Genomic DNA, 12418 nt, shown 5'->3' with positions numbered 1-12418 from the left:
CAATGAGAAAGAATGAAATATGGCCTTAGGTAGCAACGTGGATGGAACTGGAGAGTGTGATGCTAAGTGAAATAAGTCATACAGAGAAAGATGGATACCATATGTTTTCACTCTTATGTGGATCCTGAGAAATTTAACAGAAGACCATGGGGGAGGGGAAGGAAAAAAAAAGGTTACAGAGGGAGGGAGCCAAAACATAAAAGACTCTTAAAAACTGAGAACAAGGGGTCCCTGGGTGGCTCAGTCGGTTGAGCGACCGACTTCGGCTCAGGTCATGATCTCACGGTTTGTGAGTTCGAACCCTGCATCGGGCTCTGTGCTGACAGCTCAGAGCCTGGAGCCTGCTTCAGATTCTGTGTCTCCCTCTCTCTCTGCCCCTCCCCCACTCATGCTCTGTCTCTCTCTGTCTCAGAAATAAATAAACATTAAAAAAAATTTTAGAAAAACCTGAGAACAAACTGAGGGTTGATGGGGGGTGGGAGGGAGGGAAGGGTGGGTGCTGGGCATGGAGGAGGGCACCTGTTGGGATGAGCACTGGGTGTTGTATGGAAACCAATCTGACAATAAATCTCATATTAAAAAAAATAAAAATAAAAATAAAAAAATAAAGAGGATCTTTCAGTGGATAACGGTCCCACCTCATTTGCTTGGTGCTAGAAGTCACGGACTTGGCTCCAAGCCAACTCACTGTACCAACAGCCAAGTCACAGAGTGACCAAGCAAACAAGCGGGCCATTCTTTGAAGGATCGACTTACCGTATGACTAATTCACCAAAGCTCGCCAAATTTGCCAATGAGCCAAAAATTTTGTTTTCTTTCAGTTTCGCTGAAGTATGCTCAATCATAAAAATCGCACATATTTGAAGCATACGTTTTGACGAGTTTGGACATACGCACACACCGCAATGTTGCTTTTATTTTTATATTTTAAAAATATTCATTTTTGAGACAGAGAGGGCCCATGAGTAAGAGAGGGGCGGAGGGAGGGGGAGAGAGAGAATCCCAGGCAGACCCATGCCCAGCGCAGAGCCCAACTGGGAGCTCAATCTCACGACCTGGGGATCCCGACCCGAGCTGAAATCGAGCATCAGACACTCAGCCAACTGCGCCACCCAGGTGCCCCTGCCATGTGGTTTTTAAATAGAGTCTATTGCCATTTTGTTTGGGCAAATGGGCATGACAAAGGGCTGTGGAGAACCAGTTCTAGAAGGTTTTGTGCCTCCAGACATGTCCCCTCTCCCCGTTCTTTAGTCTCTCCTCAGTCTGGGACGAGCAGCCTGGCAAGACTGTTCTACCCTCAGCAGATGACCGTCTCCTCCACCCTCAACTAACAGCTGCAGCAACAGGAGCTTAGCTGAGGGGTGAGGGCTTTCCCACCGTGTCCTTTCTTCCGTGTGTGTGTGTGTGTGTGTGTGTGTGTGTGTGTAGAGATCAAACTTTCCCATGTCTCTCCTTTTCCTTTGTTTTAATCTTTTTCTTTTTAAAGTTTCTTCATTTTTGAGAGAAACAGAGACAGCATGAGCGGGGGAGGGACAGAAGATCCGAAGCAGGTTCTGTGCTGCTGACACAGAGCCTGACATGGGGCTCGAACTCACAAAACCGTGAGATCATGACCTCAGCTGAAACTGAGAGTCGGACACTTAATAGACTGAGCCACCCAGGCACCCCTTTATATATATAAAGATATAAATTATCTTTATATCTTCTTATAAAGATAATAATCCTATTGGATCAGGACTCCATCCTTTGACCTCTTTTAACCTAAATTAACTCCTTGTAGGCCTTATATCCAAATACAGACCAATTGAGGGTTAGGGCTTGCTGTGTCCCCTTTATCCTCTTTATTTATTTAAAAAAATTTTTTTTACATGTTTCTTTACTTTTGAGAGAGAAACAGAGTGTGAGTGGGGAGGAACAGAGTGAGAGGGAGACACAGAATCAGAAGCAGACTCCAGGCTCTGAGCTGCCAGCACAGAGCCTGACGCGGGGCTCGAACTCACAGACCATGAGATCATGACCTGAGCTGTAGTCGGACGCTTAATCAACTGAGCCACCCACACGCCCCAGCTGTGTCCCCTTTAAATTCGTATTTTGAAGCCCTTATCCCCAATGTGATGATATTTGAAGATGGAGCCTTTGGGAATTAGGTTTAATGAAGACATAAGGGTGGGGTGCCCACCCTCATGATGTGATTAGTGCCCTTAAGAAAGAGATACCAGAAAGCTCAAGCTCTCTCTCCCTCTGCCCCTCCCCCCACCCCTGCACCCTGTGTGGCCACGCAAGCAGTGGCCACCTACAAGCCACGAGAGAGCATTCACCAGAAGCTGATCACGCTCACACCTTGATCACAGACTTGCAGACTCCAGCAATGTGAGAAATACATTTCTACTGTTTAAAGCCACCCAGTCTGTGGTATGTTGTGGCGGCCCTAGATGACAAGTAAGACAAGGCTTCAACATCTGAATTTGGTGAAAACACGATCCAGTCCACAGCGCACACGTGAACTAACAGCAAGTGATTCAAGGTGGTTGAAAGTCTGGTTGAAAAGTCTTTGGATGCTCTGAAAATCTAACGAGTCTGATCCTGAGAGTGGGAAAATGTGAGTGCAACTTCAAGCTTCCCCAACCCCCCGGGGTTTTTTTCCCTTTTTTTTTTTTAACCTTTTCTGAGCATCTCCTGAAACCCAAGAGCTTTAGGGATGCTAGCGGAAGGACAAAAATGGGTGAGCAGGCGTGGACGGAGTGATACCAACTCTACCAAACAGAAGCAACGTATTTTCAGAAAGCTGTCTTCTAAGTTCCAGACGTCAGAAAGAAAGGGACCAAGACCAGGCCTCCTAACCTTTACTGGCCTCACAGAAAGAAGGTTAAAGGCAGAGCGAAACGAGGTCAGTGTAAAGAGAAGCTTCTGGACAACTTTCACTTAGCTACTGAGCGGCACAAAGAGAGTTGAACCCCACTGCTAAGGAGAGATGAGGGGCCACTAAGAGATTTTAGGAGTACTGGCAGAACACGTAAGATTGAGGTGTTATTTGCAAAAGGATCCATCGCAGATATGCTCTTGGACGGGTAGATTAGATCAGCAGATATGTAACATATGACAATTTGCTCCAAGTAATTTTCTGATTTTAACACAGTTTCAATTGAAATGGAAAAATAAGTAAGAAAGCAAAAGAACAGTCGAATAAGTGCGTAAGTAGGAGATTCAACATGACCCCATATTTATCAGAACAAGCTACAAAAACACTAATCGTTTAGACTATTGCTGGCTCAAAGGGGAAATACTTATCAGTAAACAGAGGGGATATACTAGAGTAGCTACTGGCCTACATGACATTAACGAATGCCAATATGTATCATAAGATGTTGCGGAAATTTTTTTTTTACTTTTGATTTTTTAAATCATTTATTTATTTATTTATTTATTTATTTATTTATTTATTTTCAACGTTTATTTATTTTTGGGACAGAGAGAGACAGAGCATGAACGGGCAAGGGGCAGAGAGAGAGGGAGACACAGAATCGGAAACAGGCTCCAGGCTCTGAGCCATCAGCCCAGAGCCTGACGCGGGGCTCAAACTCACGGACCGTGAGATCGTGACCTGGCTGAAGTCGGACGCTTAACCGACTGCGCCACCCAGGCGCCCCAATCATTTATTATTTAAAAAAAATTTTATTCCAGTATAGTTAACATACAGTGTTACAATAGTTTCACGTGTACAATACAGTGATTCAACGATTCTACACATTACTCAGTGCTCATCATAAGCATACTCTCAATCCCCTTCACCCGTTTGACCTATCCCCCATCCCCTTCCCTCTTAAACCATCTCTTTGTTCTCTATAGTTAAGAATCTGTGTTTTGGTTTGTCTCTTTTTTTCTTTGTTCATTTGGTTTCTTATATTACACATATGAGTGAAATCCTATGATATCTGTCTTTCTCTGATTGACTTATTTCACTTAGCATAATACCTTCTGGTTCTATCCATGTTGTCACATGTGGCAAGATTTCATTATATTTTATGGCTGAATAATACTCCATTGTGTGTGTGTGTCACACACTCACACACAAAACATCTCCTTTTTTACATGAAAAAATTTTTTTAAGCTTATTTATTTATCTTGAGATAGAGCACGAGTGGGGAAGGGGCAGAGAGAGGGAGGGAGAGAATCCCAAGCAGGGGATTCGATGAGGGGCTCAATCTCAGGAACCACAAGATCGTGACCTGAGCTACAATCAAGAGTTGGTCGCTCAAACCACTGAGCCACCCAGGTGCCCCTTGTCTTGCTTTTTAGTGTATAAGACTTCTAAACTGCAGTGATATTGTGTGTCCACAGACTGACTACCATTCACTCAGGAAAGGGAGATGGCCTTCTCTTTTTTTAAAAAAAATTAATTTCCATCTTCCTTATTGTATGATGTTTATCTTATATGTTCCCTTACATTCTAAGACAGACAATAAATAGATGGGTCGAAGATTTGGAAAGAAAAAAGAGCAGCTTGAAGCATAGAAAAGGGAATGGATTTTTTTTAATTTAAAAAATTTTTTTTTAAATTTATTTTTGGGAGAGACACAGAGAGAGAGCACAAGCGGGAGAGGAGCAGAGAGAGAGGGAGACACAGAATCCAAAGTGGGCTCCAGGCTCTGAGCTGTCGGCACAGAGCTCCACATGGGGCTTGAACTCACGAACAGCAAGATCATGACCTGAGTCAAAGTTGGATGCTTAACTGACCGAGCCACTGAGGGGCCCCAAAGGGATTCTATTTAAATGATGCAAATAGAAGAACAAAAGAAAAATCTCTAGCACATGCCCAATGGTTTATTCCGCTAAATTTTTATCCACAAATATTGCATGGTTATACAGGCATACCTCATTTTATTGCACTTTGCAGTTGTGTGTGTGTGTGTGTGTGTGTGTGTGTGTGTGTGTGTGTTTTAACAAATTAAAGGTTTATGGCAACCTTATGTTGAGCAAGTCTACTGGCACCGTTTTTCCAACAGCATTTGTTCACTTTGTGTCTCTGTGTCACATTTTGGTAATTCTCACAATCCTTCAAACCTTTTTATTATTATTATATCTGTTATGGTGATCTATGATTAGTGATTATGACTTGCTGAAAGCTCAGATCATGGTCAGCAGTTTTTAGCCATAAAGTATTTTTTAATTAAGATACGTACATTTTTTAGACATGACGTTACTGCACAGTTAATAGACTACAGTATAGACTACATATAACTTTTATATGCACTGGGAAGCCACAAAATTAATTTGACTTGCTTCATTGTGATATTTGCTTCATTGCAGTGGTCTGGAACTGAACCCGTATCTCCAAGGTATGCTTGTATATTTAAAGTATATCCTTAATTCAACAGAATGCCCCAGAAATAGGTTTACTCTGGCGAATGAAATGTTCTAAAGAACAGGAAATAAACAAGAAAACCATGTTGTCACTTATCTTCTCATTTTCTATTGAAGAGATACGTGAAAATACGCATGCAGCCATTTTCTTCTCAAACGGAGTGGACTGAGCGGAACGTACGATGAGTATATTCCACCGTACCCCTCGTCAGCCGTGTGATCTGGACAAATGATTAACCTCTCCCTGTCTTTGTTTTCTCATCTGCAAAACAGCAAATCCTCCTAACTCGCGCATATTGCTCAGCGCAGTACTTGGCCCGCAGTAGGCCTGCCAAGCATCCGAGCTGCTGCTCTCATCGCTGCTCGTTTTTTACTCCATGTAAAGCACCACCCTGGCTTCGGTGAGGAAACAAGTAGGACACCCGATCCGAAAATTCAAGTGTTCGCGGCGCAGGCAGGGAACCTCAGAACGCCACCCACAAAACCGTTCTCGGTGGGAAGCCGGAAGTCACAGCTGCTGTCTCTCAACGAGTGATCCACGCTTCGGGCCCACAGGCCAGGTGAGGTTGAGAAAGAAGAAAGAAGAAGGAGGTGAGTGAAAGGAGACAGAAAACGCGAAGAGGAAACGAGGCAAGACCCAAATGCCGAAGCCCGATGAGGAAGGGGTTGGGATGGGAACAGCGCGAGCAAAGGCAGAGGGTCAGAAATGAGTCCAGCGTGTTGAGATCAAACTTCACTGCCATGATTGTAGCTGAAAAAGATAAAGGCTATGAGGCTGAATGTGTGCTGACCCCCGGGACTGCCTCTAAGCAGATGCATAAAACACAACACAACGCAAACAGCGGCTTAAAAAAAAAGAAAAAGACTCAGCAAAGTAAAAGTGATTTTTGTGGCTATTTGCCTTTTCCTGCAATAAGTACGTGATCCTGATGAACCGAAGTTCTCCTCTAATGCGATTCTAGCGAACTGAGGTATCGCTGTAGGATATCACAAGGCTACCAGTTATGAGAGGGAATAAGCCAGTTTGTGTATGGTGCCTGAAAGTATCGGGAGGGTATGAACAGAGTTATTCAAAGCATCATTTTTATTTTGCCTACGGAGTGAGTCTTTCCCATGTTTCACAAGGTGAAGAAAAGCACGGTGAGGTGAACGGACCATGACTTACGGACTTGCTGTGGTTGCTGCTCTGGGATAGTAACTCAGGGACTATGGAGATGACCTCCTCATCCCTTCCCATCCCACACGTCGACCAGGATGCACAGCTGGTAGCTAGCCTCCTTGCTTCCAGTTCAGAACGAATGAACACCGAACACTCCCTTGAGTGGAGACTTCAGCAAAGTTTTGAGACTACAGAATCTACTCACCTAACAATTTGGCCATGGTGAGAGTCCAATGTCTAAGTTTTTATATCAAAAATTTTTTAATGTTTTGAGAGAGAGAGAGAGAGAGAGAGAGGGAGAGAGAGAGGGGGAGAGAGAGAGAGAAGCAGAGAGAGAGGGAGATACAGAACTCGAAGCAGGCTCCAGGTTCCAAGCTGTCAGCAGAGAGCCTAACACGGGGCTCAAACCCACGAACCAAAAGATCATGACCTGAGCTGAAGCCTGAAGCTCAACCGACTGAGCCACCCAGGCGCCCGAAGTTTTATATTATTAAATACCAAAGAACCGATTTAGCCTCTATTTACAATATTTCTGTCTGACTCCCTATTGGAGATGAGATTTTGACGTGGCTCCATGGAACTCGTGAGACATCCTTGGGAATTTCTCCTGATTAGGTGAAGAAATAGAACCATCTTTTGTGTTTCTTGGGGTGTTAGGGTTGAGGACCTAGGCCAGGGAAAATCACACTGTAAAACCTCCTCTGAGGGGAGTCTGGGGGGCTCAGTCGGTTGAGCGTCCGACTTTGGCTCAGGTCATGATCTCCTGGTTTGTGAGTTCAAGCCCCACCTTGGGCTCTCAGCCCTGTTCCCCTCTCTCTGCCCCTCCCCTGCTTGCATTCTCTGTCTCTCTCAAAAATAAACGTTAAAAAAAAAAAACCCAACTTCCTCTCAGTCCTGACTTTCCTTCATTCTTCATAAATATTTTAATCCAACCGAAACCTCTTACTTAGGATGACCAGTTGAGTACCCTATTGCCTGGCTTTGTGATGGGAACTGTGGAAGGAGATGTTAGGGGCCAATTTACATATTAATCTGAATTTACACACGGATCGACAGATTTACATATGAATCTGTTTCCTATCGCAGGTTTTCTTTCGTAAAGCCCAGCAGGCTAGAGCTACCCACTTGTGCCCCACTGGCTTCCTCCCAGGGGTGGTACCCACCTGTCAGCCCCCACTTACCACCTTTGTTCCCACACCCCAAGGGAAGGTCTGGGCTAGGCCATTGCCATGGGTTTCTTTCTGCCCTAGGTCTCACAACCTTCTTTTCAACTTTGGAGTTCAAAACATCCCTTGTTTCATTTTCTTTGGCCCCCCTTATTCAAGGGGTACCAGACAGAGCCTCCTCCTTGTTCTCTGCCTTATCTCTATTATTTTCCCCAGACAAAGATTCTTGGCCTTGAAAGAGAAAATTATGATCCAACCCTGCCGTTCTCATAAGGGCCCTAATTCTGTCTGGGGGCTGTGCTTTGGAGGGAGACAAGGCCACCAATTATGCCATCTATGCCGGAATCTGAAATCTCTTGTTATCTCTTTGTGTAACCTGACCGAACGTGCTTTCAGAAGGAGTGCTTTGTTTTTCTGGAGTCTAAAATATTGGTAGAACAGTTCCCAAGCCATGGGCCTGTTGTTCTCAGAATGTTAATTCACTCTAAGTGCATAGCTGGTTGTTGCTCAAGTGCGGTACTGCCCGTTGATAGGCACATATTTGTAAGAAGATTGGGAGGAATGAGAGTTGTAATGGAATCACACTTGGCCTTTTGGAGGAAGAGTCTAAATTGCAACACTCTGTCAAGGCCTGCAAAAACACCCTTGAGAAGGCTGTTTACGTTTCTGAGAGGCAAACCGGTCTCGTGCCAGGGTTTGGGGAGGGGCCTTGTGTCTTCAACCCTTTAAGTAAAAGAGTTCTGGGCAGGATGGTGTGGGAAGTGCTTAGGGTATGAACCCGGCTGGTGTGTGCTGCCCACAAGTGAATGATCTCGGACACAGAAAGGAGGACAAGGCCCTCCCCGGCCCCCACCCCCCCCCCCAGAGGCCGGCCTTCTCTGGGTGGAGCTCTCGGGGCTCCCTCGAACAGGCTGCTCCACTGCTCTGGGCCTGCAGTCCTCATCTGACCAATGAAGGGACCGGCCCGGCCCCCTGAAGTGCGGGGTAAAGGACAGGGTCCAGAGCACATCACCGCAACAACTCATTTCAAGGGAATTCAAATGTACCGCTGGCGAAATACCCACTACGAGTTGTGTCACAGGTCATCATCAGGGCCAGACCCCCAGAAGACAGGCCTATTATATCTGCAAAAGTTCTGTGTGTGTGTGTGTGTGGGGGGGGGGGGTAGATAGCATCTGTTAAGTTTCTTCGAGAAATTCATGCTGTAGAGTTTGGAAATCGAAGATAAATTCTTTCTTTTCACCTTTTTTTTTTTTTCCTTATGGCTCATCTCCCCTCCAGGACTCAACTGAGGACGAGGTAAATCCAGACAAGGAGAAGAGGCAACTCACCAAACTTTAAGATGCCCTCTCACAACCCCCAGCCCCTGGTGCACGTACACCTTCCCCCACACCAGTACACTAAGTGCCTTCAGAAGAGGTTGCTCACTTCTTTTTCTTAAGGAAAAATGGCCCAGGGCTGAGGCTTAGAGCAGAGCCTGGTCTCCCTCTGAAGGAAAGAGCTCTGGGTAGGGCGGAGGGCGTAGGCACCAAGCAGCTGCATCTGGGATAGCTGCACTGTCTGCATCTGGGACTGGGGCCCAGGGGAGGGCATGGCCACTCGGGAGGCTGGCCTCCAGAATGCCTTCTGCATGCCCTCTTTTACAGGCCATTTCTCTGCTGCAGTCCTGGGTTCCCTCGCCTGTAAAGTGAAAGGAATAAGCTTGATACCCCCAAAAGTCCTCTCCAGTGCTAAGGCAACACCTCCTCCAGGAAGGACTCCCTAGTCAACACAGACAAGATGGGGCAGTAAAGTGTGGGTTCATCCCCTTAGACGACTATCGCCCAGCAGACATATTTACCTTGGGGGCAGGAAACATGCCTGGTTCATCTTTGTGACCAGCAAGCCCAGCCAGAGGATGGGCACAGAGCAGGGGTCTCTAACAATGTGTGGGATATGTAAATGAGAAGCAGTCTAGGTAAGTAATTTTGACCAACCCTCTAGCAGACCTCTGCTATTCTTTTCCAACCTCTCCAATCACGGAACCAACCAGCGGCTAAGAACGTGGAATTTGTCATCAGATGACCCTGAGCTCAAATCACGGCCCCGCTGTCATGTCACCTTGGCAGGTCGTCTAGAGCAGCTGATGTGCGTGTCCTACCACACCTCCTCGGCCATATGCGCTTGGCCCAAAGTCCAACCGCCTCATGTTTCTTCCGCGGTCCGAAGCCCCTCTGCCTGTGTGGGGAAGGCTGGCAACACTGGGGAACAGATGCTCCCAGGAACAGCCCCCAACCGATGACCATGGGGAGTTGGTGTATACATGCTCCGCCTGATGCAGTCAGACAGCACTCCAAGTGCTCAAAAAACCCACAAAACTGCCAACAGGAATCCTACATCCAGCAAAGCAATCTTTCAGAAATCAAGGCAAAGATCTTCCCACTTAAACAAAAATGGAGAGAATTAGTTGCTTTCAGACTGAGTGTCCTTGGGGCATAATGGCCTCTCGGGTTCTCGGTGCACTGCTCTCTGCAATGAGAAGAAATGTCTGAAGAACTGGCTGTGATGTCCCCAAGACTGGGGCAGCACGAGGGTGAGGCAAGAGATTGCTAGAACTTTATGAATTCAGGCAGTTACTGCCTCTTTCTGCAACTCAATATACTACTTGCGAAATGAGAGTGTTTGTCCTCGGTAAGGATTTCAGACCCAAGGTGCTCAGGGGCCTTATGGGAAGAAAAGGAATCCTGAGCCTTTCTTAAGACTACTGGAAGATAGTAACGGAGTACTTACGACGTGCCAGGCACTGTTTAAGTACTGAGCGCTGTCAGCTAGGAGGGAGACAGAGATTCAACAAGACCACAAACAACCAAACACGGTGGGGGTGAGGGCTTTTGGCTCAGGGGCTCAGAGAGGGCTTTACAGGAGGTGGCATCTAAGCAGAGTTATTAGGCTGTGAAGAAGGCATCCATACAGAGATCTGTAGAAAGAGCATTCCAGGCAGAGAGAACAGCCAGTGAAAAGGACCCAAGGTGGCAATGAACTTGGTGTGTATTTGTTTGTTTGTTTACTTATTTACTTGAGAGAGAGAGAGAGAGAGAGAGCATGAGCGAGGAAGAGAGGCAGAAGGAGGGAGGGAGGAAGGGGGACAGAGGGAGAAGGAGAGAGTAGGGGAGAGAGGGGAGGGGGAGAGGGAAGGGGAGAGGGAAGGGGAGAGGGAAGGGGAGAGGGAAGGGGAGAGGGAAGGGGAGAGGGGGAGAGAGAGAGAGAGAGAGAGAGAGAGAGAGAGAGAGAGAGAGAAAATCTTAAGCAGGTTCCACACTAAGCACAGAGCTCAACACAGGGCTCAATCCCACAACCCTGGGATCATGACCTGAGTCAAAATCAAGAGTCAGATATTTAACCAACTGAGTCACCCAGGCACCCCGAGCTTGGTGTGTTTTGAAGGCCCACGTGACCAGAACCCAAGGGAGCAGGGAGCAGGAGCCAAAGAGGCTGGAAGTAAAGGCAGAACTGGTCTATAGGGAGTTGTTTGATCCTTGACCCCCCAATCCCAGAAATCTAAATGGTAATCAGCTCATTTACTTGTCTGTACTGGGGCCTAGGCAATCCAGGAGGGTAGGGCCTGGCTGGTCTCACCGTTGCTGTACCCCCAGCGTCTAGCACAGTACCTGGCACACGATAGATATGCAAACAATGCCTGATGAATAAATAAATGGATGAATGAGTTAATGGATGTATCTAGCTATGTCCTTAACTCACAGTTTGACCTTGGCCAAGTGTATTTTCCTATCTGGACTTCAATTTTACTACCTCTACGATGCCTTGCAATGCCTGTTGAGTATTAATTCTCTAAAATCCGAACCTTCCCATTAATGGGATGGCTGGCATGGAGAAGGCCCTCTTTGAAACTGGCTCATTCCTCTGCCCCACGGACCACCAGGAAAGCATCCAGATCACTTCCTCCGGGCATGATGCAAACACGTGTGCGCTTAAGTGGGGCAGTCAGCAGCTACCTGGTATCCCACAGGCTTTGACCACTATGCAGGGCCTCCCGGGAAGTGCTCCATATACTCACCTCTCCCCATTTCCTCCCTTTTCTTTTCCCTCTGCGCTCAACCCTGTGAAACCTATTTGCTCAGATGAGCATCATGCTCCAACCACAGCCCCTGAGACTCTGGCAGCTCAAGGTACAAGGTACAAGGAACCCACTATCTGCTGTGCTGGGCAGGTGGCAGCCCCTGGAAGGGGAGCACAAGAGTCCCAACCCAGGCTCCTGACTCCTGCAGTCACTGGCCACCGTCAGACCGTGTCCTGCCCCATCTGATTCTCCAGGCCCTACAGGTCCCCGGCCCAACCCACTGGCTTCCAATTCAGGGAATGGCCACCTCTGCCTCCAGGGTAGGGGTGCTGGCTTGGAGGAGGAGGGCACTGAGTGGAGGCAGAGGTAGAGGAGGAAGAACAGCGAAGACGAGTCAGCATGTGTTCAGCGTGCACCTTGGCTTCCCAGCCTCTATGGATGGAGAAGTAGAAGGATGCCCAGGTCCTGGGCTGCTGGGATACGAGACGAGGACCAACTAGGGGGCGCTGTGTGGGATGGAAAGGAATCCAGACCCAGGGAGCGCCCAGCCTGGCAGCCGGTGTGAGAAATTAAGTCATGGAGAATTCAGAAGTTTAGTTTCCTCCCCAGCAGCCATCCTTGCGGAGGGCCGACTAACCACCAGGATGGAAGCACCCAGTAGGAGCTTTATAAGGC

General features: G+C 47.2%; 1 protein-coding gene across 5 annotated transcripts in view; it reads right to left on the bottom strand.

The window, feature by feature from the left end:
• The window catches only part of LOC102902213 (homeobox protein ESX1-like), a 79389-nt gene that overhangs the window by 23521 nt on the left and 43450 nt on the right, over positions 1-12418 (bottom strand). The gene's annotated exons all lie outside the window — the stretch shown is intronic.

The sequence above is a fragment of the Felis catus genome, chromosome X (genome assembly GCF_018350175.1).
Source record: "Felis catus isolate Fca126 chromosome X, F.catus_Fca126_mat1.0, whole genome shotgun sequence".
NCBI classification, from domain to species: Eukaryota; Metazoa; Chordata; class Mammalia; order Carnivora; family Felidae; genus Felis; species Felis catus.
The sequence above is the reverse complement of the archived record's forward strand: the minus strand, read 5'-3'. Positions and strand labels throughout refer to the sequence as shown.